This window comes from Bos grunniens, chromosome 20 (assembly GCF_055505025.1).
Source record: "Bos grunniens cultivar Pamir isolate PY7600 chromosome 20, Bosgru_T2T1.0, whole genome shotgun sequence".
NCBI lineage: Eukaryota > Metazoa > Chordata > Mammalia > Artiodactyla > Bovidae > Bos > Bos grunniens.
The window spans coordinates 60,280,545-60,298,051 of record NC_141184.1 but is presented as its reverse complement, the minus strand read 5'-3'; the positions used below and the strand labels follow the sequence as shown (position 1 = coordinate 60,298,051).

General features: G+C 44.7%; 1 protein-coding gene and 1 long non-coding RNA gene across 2 annotated transcripts in view; one reads left to right on the top strand and one right to left on the bottom strand.

Annotated features, from left to right (window-relative positions):
- PIK3R1 (phosphoinositide-3-kinase regulatory subunit 1) overlaps positions 1–17,507 on the bottom strand; it is a 455,332-nt gene that overhangs the window by 243,956 nt on the left and 193,869 nt on the right. The gene's annotated exons all lie outside the window — the stretch shown is intronic.
- The window catches only part of LOC147350476 (uncharacterized), a 48,428-nt gene continuing 42,183 nt past the window's right edge, over positions 11,263–17,507 (top strand). The window contains exons 1-4 of the long non-coding RNA XR_015148942.1: positions 11,263–12,217; positions 13,623–13,748; positions 14,479–14,600; positions 15,553–15,650. This is a non-coding gene — a long non-coding RNA (uncharacterized LOC147350476). The remainder of the gene's footprint in view (positions 12,218–13,622; positions 13,749–14,478; positions 14,601–15,552; positions 15,651–17,507) is intronic.

Sequence of the window (17,507 nt, the reverse complement as noted above, 5' to 3'; positions counted from 1 at the left end):
TTAGGTTTTACACAATTGTGGGAGGTGAGGAAAAGCGGGAGACCAGAGGATTTGCCAGTTAGTCAAACTAGAACCCAAACATGTCCAATCACTGAAGGGGGATCATGAGGAGCATGGGAAATTCCTGGGTCCTCAGCGTCATGCCTAGGGATGCTTCGGAGCCACTGTCAGTCACTAGACCACTGCTGCTGCTGCTAAGTCCCTTCAGTCATGTCCGACTTTGTGTGACCCCATAGACGGCAGCCCACCAGGCTCCCCCGTCCCTGGGATTCTCCAGGCAAGAACACTGGAGTGGGTTACCATTTCCTTCTCCAGTGCATGAAAGTGAAAAGTGAAAGTGAAGTTGCTCAGTCGTATCCGACTCATAGCGACCCCATGGACTGCAGCCCCCCAGGCTCCTCCATCCATGGGATTTTCCAGGCAGGAGTACTGGAGTGGGGTGCCATTGCCTTCTCCGCACTAGACCACTAGGGTAAGCAATTTAGGAGATGGGCTGGGGGAGCAGAGGAGAGCCAGGGTAAGTTAAATCTTGCCAGGCATCCCTGCATCCATCTGTTACATCTAACAGCCATGCTGTCCAGAGAGCAGGGGGCTGTTTTTATGTTATAAAAGGACCTCTTTTGGCCAACTCTAGTCAGGGTTCACTTGGATAAGGGAAATACAGTTCCAGCTTCACCAAAGGGACCACTGGTTCTTATGGACTGAGTTGCATATCTGTCTCCTCCACCACCTCCCAAATTCATGTTGAATTCTAAGCCCTAGAACCTCAGATTGTAACTATCTTTGGAGAGAAGGTCTTCAAAGAAGTAATTAAGTTAAATGAGGCCACTAGGGAAGGTTCAACCAACAAGACTGGCATCCTCAATAGGAGAGGAGATTAGGACACAGACACAGAAGGAAGACATGTGAAGACACAGCGAGGAAAAGACAGCCATCTAGAAGCCAAGAAGAGGGGCCTCAGTAGAGATTAACCTTGACAACACTTCAGACTTCCAGACTCCAGAACTTTGAGAAAATAAATTTCTGTCATTTAAGCCACCCAGTCTGTGGTACTTTGTCATGGTAGCCCTAGAAAACTACCACACCGATCAATCCAGTACCATGCCTTACGCTTGTATATTGCTTTGTACATGGCAAAGCATTCTAACATGGTAAGAATAGCAAGCTCTGATAATCACAGCAACAGAGTCACTGCGTGCTAGGCGTACCACCAAGCACTGTGTAGATGGAAGTCATATGACAACAGCAGCAGCAGCAGCAACAAGACACTCGATGAGCCCTTGTTCTGCTCCAGTCACTGTTCTGAGTACTTTACACGTGGTAACCAATTTAACCTACACAGCAATCTTAGGAGAAAGATGATTATTTCCAGTCCCATTTTACAGATGAGGAAAATAAAGCACAGATAATTCAAGTAATTTTCTTGAAGTCATACACCTTATAAACTTTGAAACCAGGATTCAAACCCTGGCAGTCGAATCCTGTGACCTCGTCCTGCCCTTGCTTCTGGCTTCCTGGACACCTGACCTTTCTTTCCACTTATGTGGTGTCACCCTGCTCACACCCGAGTCTCATGCTCCCTCTTCCTCTTTGTGGGCCATGAATCTAACTTCCTGGTCCTCTTGGTGGGTTTCTGCTTTTGTTCACAGGGGAAGCCTGCTGGGGAACCCATGTGCCTCTCCCAAGGCACCCACACAGCCACATGCTTCCCCGACCACAGCGCTGTGACCCCAGGTCTGCATTTCTAAGAAAGAATGACCCCGTTCCCAGAATGGTGGGGTCATGATGTGATACAGGATTGTCCAGATGAAAAACGGAACCGGGTAAGCTACATTTCTTTCTGGAATAAAATTCGATTTCCGGGTCACTTCTCCTTACAGTGGTCAAAGCCATTCTCCTGCCTTAGGTCATGTGATTACTCATCAGAGTTCAGTCCCCTAGACTGTCGGTTCTAGACATGGTCCACCTCACTCCCAGAAATTACATATCTTTGATATCTCACTTGCTTGTATCAAAATGCACTTTAATATGCTAAAAACAAAGAGATATGTCTATCTTAATACGTCAGCGATCTCTATTTGGTTCCAAAATGGCAGATTAACCAAATTTGGTCCAAAGAGGCAGCAGGTAGCATGTGAGATGCCCAAGAGAACCCATTAAGACAGAGGCTTGCTCAAGTCAGTATAATTATCCAGGTCTCCCACATTGCAGGTGGATTTTTTACTATCTGAGCCACCAGGAAAGCCCAAGAATACTGGAGTGGGTAGCCTATCCCTTCTCCAGGGGATCTTCCTGACCCAGGAATCAAATTGGGGTCTCCTGCTTTGCAGGTGGATTCTTTACCAGCTGAACCAGCAGGGAAACCATCCTTACCCACACCACTTATCAAAGCAGTTGGCTGTGTTCTACTTGGGGCTTCTGAGTAAAGCAAAATCCTATTGTTGCATTAAAATATAATTTCCTCTATATACTAAAAGAAACACCTGATACTTTTTCCACTCATGTAACCCACCACTACAGAGAAAATGCTAGGTACCACCAAGCACTGTGTAGACTGAAGTCATATAACAACAGCAGCAGCAGCAGCAGCAAGACACTTGATGAGCCCTTGTTTTGCTCCAGTCACTGTTCTGAATTCTCTACATGCAGCTATTTAAATTCTTACAACACTCATGAGGTGGATGCCATTTTAAATTTTCACTTTATTGTGAGGAAACTGAGGCCCAGAGAATTTAGAGAGAATCAGGGGTCTAGTGAATGATGGAACTGGAGTCTGGACCCAGGTCACCTGTCTTCAAAACCCTTGCTTGTAACTACTGGGTGTTCCTACCTCAGAGAAGGAGATGAACATGAATGACTGACTACATTTTTTCCACTGATAACTTTTTTTTTCTGATTCTGAATTCATTTTGTGGGTGGTAGTACCCATCATGAGAAGAGAGGAAGAGACATTTGAAGGCTCAGTAGGATATAACCAAACAAGTCTTTTCCATCTTAAACCTGTCTTCTCTCTAACATCTTGCTTAAGATCATTGAGACCTGACCATTGGGCCTGTGTTAAAGGCTTATTTGCCACAGAGCACTGAACCCTGTACTCCGTATTGGCCAGAAGTGGGTACTTTGATGGGAGGCCAAACCAGCCTCCTCACTCCCTTAGGGGCGTGACCGCCACTCTAAACTTCAGAGCCCTTTTCATCCTTTCTTCTGTGCATGCTAAGTCACTTCAGTCATGTCCAACTCTTTGTAACCCCACGGACTGTAGCCTGCCAGGTTCCTCTGTCCAAGGCAAGAATATTGAAGTGTGTTGGCCTGCCCTCCTCCAGAGGATCTTCCTGACCCAGGGATTGAACCCGCGCCTCTTAAGTCCCCTGCACTGGCAGGCACGTTCTTTACCACCCGCACCATCACTTCTTAATAGACCAGCTGTATCCATTAGTGCTTTTGGTTACAAACCATAGAAGCTAGTTCCGGTGAATTAAAGTAGCACACTTATGAACCAAAATAATACCAGGGTGCTCACAAAGTGGATAGGAAGGTGAGATAAAAAGGAGAAGAAAATACACCACACTCCAGGAGGCCAGGAGCAGACATGCATTCAGGACAGCACTGCAGAGAATGTTGTTAGGACACCAGCCTGGCCAGGCACCACCAGGACCTTTTGAGCTTTTAAGTATGTCTTTCTTTCAAAGAATCATTAACTCTTTCTGCATCTTTGGGTCACTCTTCAGCAGGTGTGAGCGTCTGGCTGGCTGAGAATAGGCCATTTGTCTATGGAAACTGGAAGGTCAATTTGGGTTGTGGAGACAAGAATATAAGAGCTTGACGGACTCTTGATAAATTCACATAAAATTCCCTGACTTCAAGGGGCTGAAAACAGCAATCCCACTCCTGGGCATATATCCAGACAAAATTATAACTGGAAGACATACATGCACCCCAATGTTAATAGAAGCACCATTCACCATGGCCAAGACATGGGAACAGTGTAAATGTGCGTCAACAGATGAATAGAGAAGGTGTGATACATATATGCGATGGAATATTACTCGGTCATAAAAGAGAACAAATAATGCCATTTGCAGCTACATGGATGCCACTAGCGATCATTATACTAAGTGAGGTAACTCACACAAAGACACATACCGTTTTCTATCACTGACATGCAGAATCTAAAATATGATACAAATGAACTCACCTGAAAACCAGAAACAGACTCGCCGACGTTGAGAACGGACTTGTGGGGCCAAGGGGGAGGGAGATAGAGGAGGGATTGGGAGCTTGGGGCGAGCAGAGACCAACTGTCTTATACAGGATGGATAAAGAGCAAGGTGCTACTGGATAGCACGGGGAACTACCTTCAGTGTCCTGTGATAAACCATAATACTAGGAAAGAAAAGAATATGAACAAGAATGAATATATATATATATGGCTAAACTGCTTTGCTATATAGCAGAAATTGACAACATTGTAAATCAACTATACTTCAAAAAAATCTCAAAAAAAGCTTTCAGTCTTTCAAAAAAGAGAGGGCTGAAAACAAACAACTGGAAGGTTGAGGGTGGGAGAGTGAAGCTAGAGAGGTGAGACCCAGAGGCGGGGCTGGGCGAGCAAGTCTCGTCTCTTGGTTACTATCCAGAGAGCTCTGCTGCTGTTCGTGGCCTTGGGAAGCTGGTGGAGAGAGAGGACTGAGAAGGACTGTCTACGAATGAAGTTCTTTCTTGCTTTGGTTTTTGGCTTCCACATCTGCTTCTCCTTGAGACAAAACATGAGTCTGAGAAGGATGCTGATCTAATGAGGGTCTTCTCTACTTTATTCTCTTTTTAATTCTCCTCTGTCTTATCCCACATGTTATTGTAGCATAAATTACACTAAGAGGAGGGACCCTGTCTGATCAGCTCCTCGTTTATTGATGTGGCCAGCAAAATGGTTTCCTAGCTAATCTTGAAACACTAGACCTTCTTAAATCCTGACTTTGATGAGACAGAAATGTTTAATTGCTTTATAAGTGCAAACTTTTTCAAAGTCCTGTACAATTTAGGAACCTGGATGGTAGGTGATTTTTTTTTTTCTTTAAACTTTTTATTTTGTATTAGGGTATAGCCAATTAAAAATGTTGTGATAATTTCAGGTGAACAGTGATGTGGGAAGTGATTAGAGAAGATGAGAAAAAGACAATTTAAGTGTTTTCACTTTGTTTTGAATTTTTGTGACTTATAAGCCCAGAGGTATTATTCTAGCCTTTCAGATACTTCTAGTCTCATAAGTTTTAAAATACCAAATACATTCTTTTTCATTCAAGGGAAAATGCATTAATAGTTGTTAGATTCCAAACACCAAATATGACAATTCTCCTGGAGTCATCTAACCAGTGTTGATAGAGAATTATGTTTAGTCAAATAATATTAAAAACTAGAGAAAATCCAGGACAACAATTTAAAACAAAGAACCAAGAGGGAAAACCCTGTGTCATGTGAAAGCAGGATGCTTCAAATGAGCAGTTATCCCTTTAATAGAGAACTCTGAACTCCATTTACCTGGAATTATTTTATGGTATAACTTTGGTAGTGCTTCCCTTTCCTGTTCTAGTCTTTGCTCTAAGAGTCCTTTGGGGATTAAATGAAGACAGAGTTTATAAAGGGAGTGACATCTAGATAACAAGAAGGCGGAGCTGGCCTCCCTGGGGTGTCACCTCCGCAGTCACACAGGGCTCCACATACACGAGGCTTCTGTGCTTGACTGAATGACTTGCTGCTGTTGTCTTGAAACTTAAAATGTTGGAAGAAGGTGCATGGCATTTTCAGTTTGGAATGGGCCCTACATAGCTGCTTCTGCCAAAAAGATGTATTGGTGTAGGCTCTGCTAGGATATTCACAGCACGATAAACCAATGGCTAGCAACATTTTTCTGTAAAGGACCATGGAGTAAATAGCTCAGATTTTACAGTTATACTCAACTTTTGCTATTTCAGCTTGAAAGCAGCTAGATACAATATGTAAGCCAGTGAGTTTTGTAAACTATATTTGTAAAAACAGGTGGACTAAATTTGGCATGTAGGCTGTAATTTAACAACCTTGGTCTAGACAAATAGTCTTGATCTTAGGCTACCAACTGATTGTCAAAGAGACAGATAGCAGGGGGCATAGTCTACAAGCCATAGGCATGGAATGCTTTCACAGTTTTTGTACAGTTGAACAATTCATACTATTGCTTTCCTAATAGTTAATATTATGCAAAAAGCTTTACATGTATTAGAGTATTTTTACAATCCCAAAGAGCCTCATCAACTATGGATTATCTTCATCCTCATTTCACCAAAGAAACCAAGTTTCAGAAGATAAGAAATGTGACCAAGATATCCAGTAAAGACCTGAGACCCAGAGCTGACATCTAGGGGGCTGAGTGCCAGGCAACTGGCTACTCGTACTGTTTGAAAATACTGACATATGTGAATGGTATTTATTTGACTTTTGACTTACATAAAATATTTAAATATTTTTTTAAAAACATAAGTGATGGCAGATATGATGTCATTGGCCTTCTAATTACATCATTCTAACTCATCAACACTGTACTCTCTGACGAGGCACGTTATGGCTTAGACCTCTCACTCACATGTGTCCCCTCGGTACCCATGGCAGGAGCGTGAACAAGTTTCATCCAGCCTGTGCGGCCAGAGGAAACCAAGGTGGGAAGTGCTGCCAAAGGTGTTAGCAGTGGGAAGGAAATGGGATTTGCAGCATCTTCGCCACTCAGAATCTCTGCAGGCCTGAGGCTGGTGTCTCCAATACTGCCGCTGTTCCTTTTCAGTAGGCTGAGACGTGTTCCCTGGGCGAACACCTGAGTGACCCTCAAATGCATACACTGAGTCCTCAAAGTCTCAGGGCTCAGTTGTGTCTGACTCTTTGTGGACTGCAGCCCGCCAGGTTCCTCTGACTATGGAATTTTCCAGGTAACAATACCGGAGTGATTGCCATTTCCTCCACCAGGAGATCTTCCCAACCCAGGGATCGAATCCCCACCTCTTGGGTCTCCTGCACTGACAGACCGATGCTTAACCACTGTGCCACCTGCGAAGCCCCCTTCTTCATAAATTCACAGATCTCAAATAAACCTGAAATACACGATGGCTTGTTATAGACTTAGGATTATAGACATCATCAGAAGAATGACGAGGAAAGAGAAGGATGAAATCAAAGAAGATCTGATTAGAATTTAGTCATCACATCCCTTTCGTGATTCCCCCTGGAAATAACTGTGCATACCCTGGGGCCAGAGACAAGGAAGATTCTGTGCCTCATGGGTACCTTTTGTGACTTTTTGGATAACCTGATTTCCTTAGCTTTGGAAGAAGGGGTTATTGGTTCTGCATGGCAGCTTAGCAGATGTTATCAGCACCCTGATGTCAGTATGCAAAAGGAAAGTTCTAGATGAGAGGTATCCTGGTGGTATCAAAGGGAAGAGCATGTTGGACAGCAACTAACCTTGAGATGAGGCTACAGAAAAGCCACATTAAAAGATTTTTATGCACATCTTTCTAGAGTTATCCAACTATCATAAAAAGGATACAAACCCCAATATATTCCCATAAAATCTTGAGCCCAGAAACCATTTACATTATCGTTAGAAAATCAGCACGGTAAATCCAGCACCTAAGATAGAAAGTTAGAATCAGCCCCATGGCCATTGGGGTTACCATGGAAATTATATTCTGTTTTTTAAAACAGTGTTCTGTTGAGTTGATAGAAAAATGATTCCAGATTTTAAAGAAGTATTTATTTTTCCCACTCAAAGAAAAGCAGACACTTAAAAGTAGGCCACTCAGAGTTCTGCAGAGAAGAATAATTACAGAAATAGAAATGGAGATGCACTGTGACCACATTTCTGAGCAGTTTCAATTCTCTGGACTAAATGATGCCATGTGTAATCTTGAATGAAGGGATGAACAAACCAGGCATGCGAACGCTAGTCCATTATCAGGACTCTCTTGGAACCGTGGTGCCCAGGGGCAGGCCAGGTGAGCGGCTCTTCTCCACTCATCCATCTCTTTCATCTCTTCACCATCACTTTCTGTTTTTTCCTCTACCTTGCTTTTCATTTTCTCTCTCCCTTTAGCTCACAGAGCATGCCATGAACCTCACAGCATCTCCCAAGAGGCAGAGAAAGGAGCCTAAACGCGTGAAGATGTTCCCAGGGAGCAGTTAGAAAGGCCCGTTTTCCCTGACTTAGTTCCTAGGAAGGCTGACTAGAGACTGGTTCAGTTGTAAGCGGTGGAAATGACAGGTGGGCATCCTCACTGGGTGGATGGAGGTGGACATTAAATAGCAGAGGAGGAGAAAGCTGCTGCCCTTCACCCTCACCATCACCAGAACTCAGTCCCCATCACTCATTCAGAGATGGCCTCTTTAAGACTTTGACAGAAAAAAACCTTTCGGTGCCCAAAGGTGTGCTCAAACATTCTTTTTCCATCCTCACGGAGGCAGGAAGACAGCATGGTATTTTGAGGACAGGAGGGAGAGCAACAGAAGGCCCAGAAACAGTCCTCAGGGACCCTACTAGGTCGTCTTCTACTCAGATCTGCCTTGGAAACCGCATCCACACCCTGAGCACACGGTCAGACATACGAGTGGTAAATAGGCCGGGAATCCACCTGGAGGCTGAGGCAGGCGGGGCTGGGGGGGTGGGGGGCAGGTCTGAGACATGCATCCCTGAGGAAAGGTGCCCCTGGGGATAATATGCTCACGAAGACCGGAAGAGGGCTGATTCTGAGGTACCAAAGAAACCATTCTGCTTGCTCAATGGACACATCCTTGTTTACTTCTAAGAAATCTGTGTTCATTATCTACTGCTATGTAACAGAGTGCCCTCCAAACACAGCAGCTTGAAACCAACAGACCCTTCTGATCTCACAGCTTCTGTGGGCCAGGAATCTGTGTGTAGTTTCTATGTGCACGTCCTACGGCCCAGCGTCTCCCAGGTTGCAGACATGGTACTGGCTAGGGCTACAGCGTCTCAAGCCTTGAATGGGGATGGTCTACTCCAAGCTTACTGCAGGGGCTGTAGGCAGACCTCGGGTCCTCTCTGGCGGCTGGCTGAAGACAACAGTTCCCTGCCTCTCACTGGGCAGCTTTCCTTATGGCATGGGCTTCCCTCAGAGAGCAAACATGGGGGAGAGCCACATACAGGAAGACAGTGTGAACACGACGGAAGTCACAGATAGTTTGTCACTGTTCTTGGAAGTGAGCTGTACACTATTCCTTAGAAGCAAACCCAGCCCAAGGCAAGTGTCAGGGTTTACATAAAGGTGTGATCACCAGGAGGCAGGAATTACTGGGGCCTTTTTAAGCTGCCTGCCACAGATAACCAACTTGATGATGGGTTGTAGTCTTCAGATTTAAGTCCAAATGACTTCTGCTGATACTGCTGCTAAGTCACTTCAGTCGTGTCCGACTCTGTGTGACCCCATGGACAGCAGCCCACCAGGCTCCCCTGTCCCTGGGATTCTCCAGGCAAGAATACTGGAGTGGGGTGCCATTTCCTTCTCCAATGCACAAAAGTGAAAAGTGAAAGTGAAGTCGCTCAGTCGTGTCCGACTCTTAGCGACCCCATGGAGTGCAGCCTACCAGGCTCCTCTGCCCATGGGATTTTCCAGGCAAGAGTACTGGAGTGGGGTGCCATTGCCTTCTCCGAAATGACTTCTGGTTGCCTTCAAACACCAAATCCATCCTCAAAGGGTAAAAATGCACCACCCCTGAGGATATTAAAAAACAAAACTGTCAAGGCCTCTTAAAATACTAAATATCTGACCAATTGGAGATTTTATGTCCAAGAAGATAACACCCTTTTGTGTATATAGAATCTGATGACTGTGAACTCCATGAGTTCTGTCCACCTCATTTTTTTTGCTTTCACCATTAAGCCTTTCGCATGTTGGTAATTAGCAAAAATAAAAACATTCGGTTTTCCAAAGTGAAATAGATTCTTTGTATGAACCTAGAACCCTTGACTTCTAGAGTCCTTGATGGAAAGAAAGTGACTCTCTGTAGTCATTTGAGCCCCCAGGGAAGCAGCAGAGATCTGGGGACCTGAGACCAGTTGCTCTGCACTGCTGCATCTGAGCCTCCCACAGATGGCCATGGTGTGGTGGCAAGTGGACCTGGCATTGAGACTGAAAGAAGCGGGATGCAGAACGTGTTTTGTCCGTCCTGCTCTCTGCAAAGTCTTGTGGCTTAGAAAATGCAATCCTCCTGGTTTGAAAGATGGGAAGTCCATATTTAGAAACCTGGAGATACTGTGAACCAGGAAAAAAATGCTATCTTTATTTGCTGGGCATTCCAGGTCCTGTTGGTTTCTGGCCAAGCTTCAGGTTGCTGGTCAGAGCTATTCAAGGAACACAAAGTAGAGAATCCAGCTCTCCTAATGGAAGTTAGAGCAAGGCTTATTTCCTCTGCTTATACACCCTGAATCTACCACATAAACCCATTCACTCTGTCCCAGTAGCTGACTGCAGCCATGAAATTGAAAGATGATTGCTCTTTGGGAGAAAAGTTATGACAAAACTAGACAGCATATTAAAAAGCAGAGACATCATCAGAGATCTTTGCCAACAAAGGTCCATCTAGTCAAAGCTATGGTTTTCCCAGCAGTCATGTACAGATGTGAGAGTTGAACCATAAAGAAAGCTGAGCACTGAAGAACTGATGCTTTTGAACTGTGGTGCTGGAGAAGACTCTTGAAAGTCCCTCGGACAGCAAGGAGATCAAACCAGTCAATCCTAAAGGAAATAAACTCTGAATATTCATTGGGAGGACTGATACTGAAGCCGAAGTTCTTGTACTTTGGCCACATGATGGGAAGAGCCAACTCATTAGAAAAGACCCTGATGCTGGAAAGGACTGAAGGCAAGAGGAGAAGGGAACAACAGAGGATGAGACGACTCAATGGACACTGACTCAATGGACATGAGTTTGAGCAAGCTCCGGGAGATGGTGAAGGACAGGGAGCCTCGTGTGCTGCAGTCCATGGGGTTGCAAAGAGTTGAACAAAACTGAGTGACTGAACAACAGTAACAACAATAGGGGCTCCAGATTTTGGCCTAAGCCACATTCCCTATTTTGTCTAACTTGCTTCTGGTTCTAGTGTTTAAGTTAAAGCTTTGTTTTCAATACTAGTTTTTTTTTTTTAATGATTGAGTAAAGACCAGTCTCCAAAGATAAGTTATATATTGCATGCTAATTCATTTCACTCATGTCCAGCTCTTTGTGACCCCATGGATTGTAGCCTGCCAGGCTCCTCTGTCCATGGGATTCTAATTAGCAAGATTACTAATGGGTGGGGTTGGATCGGAAGGCAGAAATTTTAACTCACTAGCGACTAGAGGGGGCCTCTGGAGCCACTACCAGGCAGGAGGAAAGGAACACACTAAAAAAGGCACTGGTTTTCTTGCTGGTGTTTGAACAGGAAGGGTGTGTACAAGGGGCCCCCCAGTCCAGTCAGAGCTTGGACGCCCATGTTATTCATAGAGGAAGCTGGATCCTGAGGGCGCCTCAGACTTCTGCTCACAGACAGGAGTGTTGAAGAGCTAGGATGGTGGAAATGATCTTGTTGGTGGGCATGGAGAGACCAAGTATAGGGGCTCAGGAATTTTTTTTTTAATAAAAGTATGTCTTCATGAACACCAAATGTGTAGAACTTTTTGTTTTAGGTAGTGGGGCAGATATATTTATGTGCACGTATGTGCCTGCGTGTGTGTGTGTGTGTGTGATGGTGCGTGTGAATGCTATGCCCTGCGGGGGACTGGAGGTCACCTTGCACTTGCTTGTCTGTCTTCAGGTCAGTATAAGAAGTTTATGCTGAAAGTCTCTTAGCATTTTGTTTCCTCCCTGCAATGAAAGCCCACCAAACATGACCTTGGACTTCTTCCCCCTAAGCTAGAACATGGTGCAGGACAGAGTGTCTGGATTAGCAAAAGCTGCTCACAGTTCCTCTCATCTTCCCTCCTAATAGTCTCAACTGTGCTTTGAAAAGTCAGTGCTTGCTCACCAGTTCCCTTTGCATTCTTGTGTACAGGTTGCCAGAGTCATTTAGTTTGAAGAGCACCAAGGCTCAGAAAAAAGAATCAGCTTAGAACCTGTCATGCTTATGCTGGCAAAAGAAAGGGGAACAGGAATGGTGAAGTCTGAGCTTTCATTCTGACAAGAGCTGCAAAAAGAGCCTTCGGTACGGTTTCTTTTCTTTGGCTGTGATTACCTCATTTTCAGTTTGCACAGTTATTAAGTCTTAGCGTGCATGACTAACAGATAGATTAATTCAAGAAAGGTAAAAACCAATTTCAATAACACAACAAAAAAAGATCTGCTATTTGCAGTTAGTATCTGCTTCCCTCTCAATGTGCTTGGACCATTAAAGGAGGAGAGCAGAGAGGAACAACCAAAGCCTGAAGGGATGGGAGAGTGGGCGGGAGGGACGTGAAGTGCAGGTCCCGTCACATGACTGCATTTGCACCTTGACAAACGTCCCTTTTATTGATTTTTTTTGGATAAAGGAACATGTATTTACAGTACGTCTACGTTTACAAAGGTAATCAGTACGAGTTAATTATTGTCAGAGTTCTTATTGAATTTTTGGTTCAATGTCTAGCCCATTTAGCCAGAGTTAGGCTTGCTCTAAATTGACGTGCAGTAAACTTGACCTAATGAAAGCCATTGCCCAGGGCCACCATGACATCTGGTTGTCAGCAAAGATGTAAGGAACCTTTGGTTCAGGGGCTGGCTGAGAACACACTCCCTTCTTAGTGAGTGCGACTTGGCTTTGGGGCCTGAATGTCCTTCCTTGGAACTGGCCACAGAGCTTTGGAAAGTGAGAGTCCCATTTGGAATTGACAACTCATGCTCTGGGCAAAAGTAGTACTAACATCAAGTATTCTGTAGTACATGAAAGCAAAAGTCATTTTTTCCTCTACGAATAGGAGAATTAAATCCAAATTATTATTGCTTAGTTCCAACATCCAATGGAGAGTTGAAATTTGGCATCAGCTACTCATCAAATATTTATGGAGTGCATTTCCAAGTACAAGATACCATTGTAGGTGCTATGGGGAGCAGAAAAATTAGAAGACATGATTTTAGCCCTCAAAAATGATACATTCTTTTTGGACAGTGAGGTATAGGTCTATGCTGGGACATCCTAAAATGAGACCAAAGGATGGCTTCAGGGATTCCATATTTCCTCTGAAATTATGTGCAAAGTTCTTGAGTACACATAGTTTTTCAGGGAAGAATGTCAAGGATTTTACATCAGATATCCAAAGGGACTCATTTCCTAAAAAATATCAAATAACTGGGGATCTACTTATTATTTATTCATAGTAAACATGAGAACTAACTTTTATTATCATGCTTACTATGTGCTAGGATTTATTTTAGGCGCTTTATTTTTGACTCCTTAAATTGTCACAATAACCCCAGGGGGGAGGGATTATTATTTTTCATTTGTTAAATATGAAAATCGAGACCTTGAGAAGTTGCCTAGTCCGAGGGCATGTGTTTAATAAGTGGCAGTTGAGGATTTGGACTCAGATCTATTTGACAGCAAAGTCTTTGTTCTTAATCTCTGTGACATACAGTAATCAGAATATGTGAGAAGCAATAAAAGCCAAAAGTAGAAGAGATGGCGGAGGAAGAACACTTGAGTATGAGGAGCTGTGGTGGGAAAGGTTTGCGAGCACCAGAGCTGCATGCTCGGGAAGGAGGTGAGCACTGATCCGGCTTGTGAAAAAGAGAGGCTTTTTCCATTCCATGCTCAGGATATGAGAGTTTGAATTTAGAAACACTTTCTTGCAATCCCAGTTAGTGATAGCTGAAATTCTCTATCTTACCAGTTTAAGCCTTTAAGCGTACTTTTCTATCCAACTCGGCAAATAACTCTTTGCACGCCCACCAGGACTAAAGCAAAGCCGACTGGCTACTCTGAGGGTCTCGGCTAAGGAAAGTGAGGCCCCACTCATACACCCATAGAAGAGACCTGTGGGTTGAGAATTCCAGCGGGAGGCGGCGAGGTTTGGGAGCACAGCAGGAGACTCTGGGCAGCAGTCCTGGGCCTGGATCCGTCTGATCCCGAGAGCAGTGCTGATGCGGCTGGGTGTGGACAGGCTTCCATGGGGCAAGGGAAAAGGACTGCTGGGCTGAGATCTGAATGTGTCTGCCTGTTTCCCCACTGGCCTAGTTCCAGACTTTGCTGGACGTTAGGACTCCAAGTCCTGTCTGTAGGTTCCAGCCCTTATCACTTCTGTCAAGGAGCACTAGTTGATCGAATTCCTCTGCATATCCTGCCTTACACTCTGGAGTGTAAAGCTGGGCCTACAGGCATGGCTCAGCATTGCCTGGGGTTGGGAGTAGGGGCAGCCTGGGTGTTCCTCTTGGAGATATTTATTTGTTTTTCCCAGTGAGGCCTCTTTTTAAGCAAACTTTTCTTCCTTTTAGCCCAAGTTGCCAGAAATGGGCCTTCACCTCTCAAAGTGACCTCACGGAGGAGGGTGGTTTCCCTGTGTTTCGCAATGGCTGTGCCCAACGCAGAGCCCCTGGACAGGCTGGCATCCTCAGAGGTGCGTCCTCTTCCTTGTCTCTGGTGTCCCTGAGCGGTTTTCAGAGAAGAGGCTCTGGGAGCCTCCACCAGGCTTTGCTGTCCTTCCAACTGTGCTAACAAAGGCCAGACATTCCAAACTTAACCCTTCACCCCTATTTCTCCATAGGTCTCTTCTCACCAAATGACAGGTGGGCAGAGGTAAATGGCCCAGAACTTCAAGCTGTGCTAGGAGCCGCCTCGCTCTCCTCCCCAGTACACTTGAGTTAACCTCGCTTTAGGCTCCGTCTAGGTGTCCATGTAGTAAACGGTCAGTATGGTTCATCTGGATTCAGTTATTTCTGATCAAATAAACACTGGATGCAATAAGAGGGTTACGATGAGTAAGCCCATGTGAGTGTGCTTACAGGACTGACCTTCAACAGGTGACAATGGACTTGGCTCCAGGAGCCACGGGCTACACTGGCACTTTCTTCCCCCTGCCCTGAGCCCTTGGGGAGCCTCACTAGCCCTTGCCTTTCTCACCTAAACTGGATAGATGATGGTTAAGGTTCCCTCCGGGACTAACACTCTATGAAATTACAGATACCATTTTTATCTGCAAATTATAAAGGCATACATTCTGTCTAAGGTATTAGCCCTTTCTCCCACTGAGTCCAGCGCTCCTCAAAGAGAAACAAGCTGCCCTGTCTTAAAGGGGCTCTGTGGTTGCCTCTCCCCCTGTTCCTCTCTGTGTCTCTTTGTGTTCTGTGTGTATGTATATATGTCTCTTTCTCTCTCTCTCACGCACAGATACACTCAGACACACCCCATATGAGACTCTCATAATGGGATGGACCGCTTAGTCTTCCTTTCAGGAAACCCTGTCATTTGAGTGGGAAAGATCTGCCATCTGGGATGTCTGGGTCATGCATTACTAGGAAGAGAATCTAACTGATGTCTTCTCTCTAACACCTGCTTTCTTCTCTTTACAGTGTCCTTGCCTATAGCAGCCTTGTGAGGGAGCGCAGAGCTGACTTCAGGGACACTTGCTGTCCCAGGCCAAGCTGCAGTGGCCTGGGTCTGGTCGAAGGTATACTACTTTTGATGAATCATTACTCTCCAGGCCTAGACAGCCATGCAGAGGGTGATGGAGGGTGCTTCACTTTCTGTGTGTCTGGTCCCCTGCCAGGGCTGAGACGGCATGGTAGACCTCTAGATGAACCAGACTTCCTCCACAGACATTGGAGATCCCTCCCTGGGTACAGTGGGAGCTTTAGAATATTCTAGTTCAATGTGGACAGACCTAGGAATCTGCCTTTCCAACAAGCACCCCCATTCAATTCTTAAGAAGACTAACTTTTCTTAGCACTTACCAGTAGCTAACCTTACATGCGGAGAAGGCAATGGCACCCCACTCCAGTACTCTTGCCTGGAAAATCCCATGGACAGAGGAGCCTGGTAGGCTCCAGTCCATGGGGTCACTAAGAGTCAGGCACGACTGAGTGACTTCACTTTCACTTTTCACTTTCATGCATTGGAGAAGGAAATGGCAACCCACTCCAGTACTCTTGCCTGGGAAATCCCATGGACAGAGGAGCCTGGTAGACTCCAGTCCATGGGGTCACTATGAGTCGGGCACGACTGAGTGACTTCACTTTCACCTTTCACTTTCATGCATTGGAGAAGGAAACGGCAACCCACTCCAGTATTCTTGCCTGGAGAATCCCAGGGACAGAGGAGCCTAGTGGTCTGCCGTCTATGGGGTCGCAGAGTCGGACACGACTGAAGCGACTTAGCAGCAGCAGCAGCAGCAGCAACCTTACGTGAGGCAGTTATCTGATTGTTATTTTGTACCCTGCACACTATCCTTTCCCTCTTTGGACTACTCCATGACTTTAGGAAGTTTGTCTTTTGGTTTACTGTTATCTTCATTCCCAGCATCTGGTACATAACAGATGTTCAATAATTGCTTGTTAAATGAATCAAAATCTGAAAAACAGTGGTCTTTGGGGATGTTGCAAAATACTGAGGTGTATACATTTCTAATGGTAAAGTTTCCTTCTGATATGTTATGACCTACATGTGTGTTTGTACATGGAGACGGATGGAAACCACTGCATTGCCCCAGGATTCGTGGCCTAGGTTTAAGCCACATAAATGTGATAACTTTCCATTTTAATCTAGACCATTTGCACTGGGGGCCTATATGCTTCCAAAAATATTATTTCTGTTAAAAGCCCTACTTCCATGTTGAATCTATTGAACAAGTCATTTAGAGTAGAACAACATGCTATCAGGATCTGACTGTAAATCCACTCCTGGACAAAGAAAGTACTCGGGTAGACACTGGCAGTATCAGAGCAATGAAACATAAATGTGCTATGAGTATATTCTATTTACTGCTTTGTCAGGCTGGGCAAAGCTCAACTATTCACATAATGGTTGTATAGTTTGTTAAAGTCTCAAATAAAAAAATCTATTCTTAAGCTTTTCAAGTTTCCAACAAAGGAAAATAAAAGAGATCTCTCATCTACAGACCAAGAAGAAATATTAGAGTGGCCTGCCAAGCTCAAAGTAGAACAAGAATGTGGCTGTTGCAGCCAAGTTCAGCTATCATAAATTTAAATGTGTTCCTTTTACTTGAGAATGGCTTCCTTCTGTCACTTAAAGGAAGAGCTGACTCTTGCATTGTAGACATGCACCAGTCGTGGAAAAAAGCTATAAAGTAAATGAAAATGCCCATCAGATATTTACTGGCCTTAAAAAATGTTCACCAGCTTCAAAGTCTTTCCAGCACGCTTCATGATGAGGCTAAATAGATGAAATTGTGTAACTCTAACCAAACTCCATCTCCAAGCTTACCTGTAAATAGTAACTCTTAAGCAAAGGGATGAGAAAAGAAATACTGGAGAGGAGAGGAAAAAAACAAAAACAAAAACACATGCTG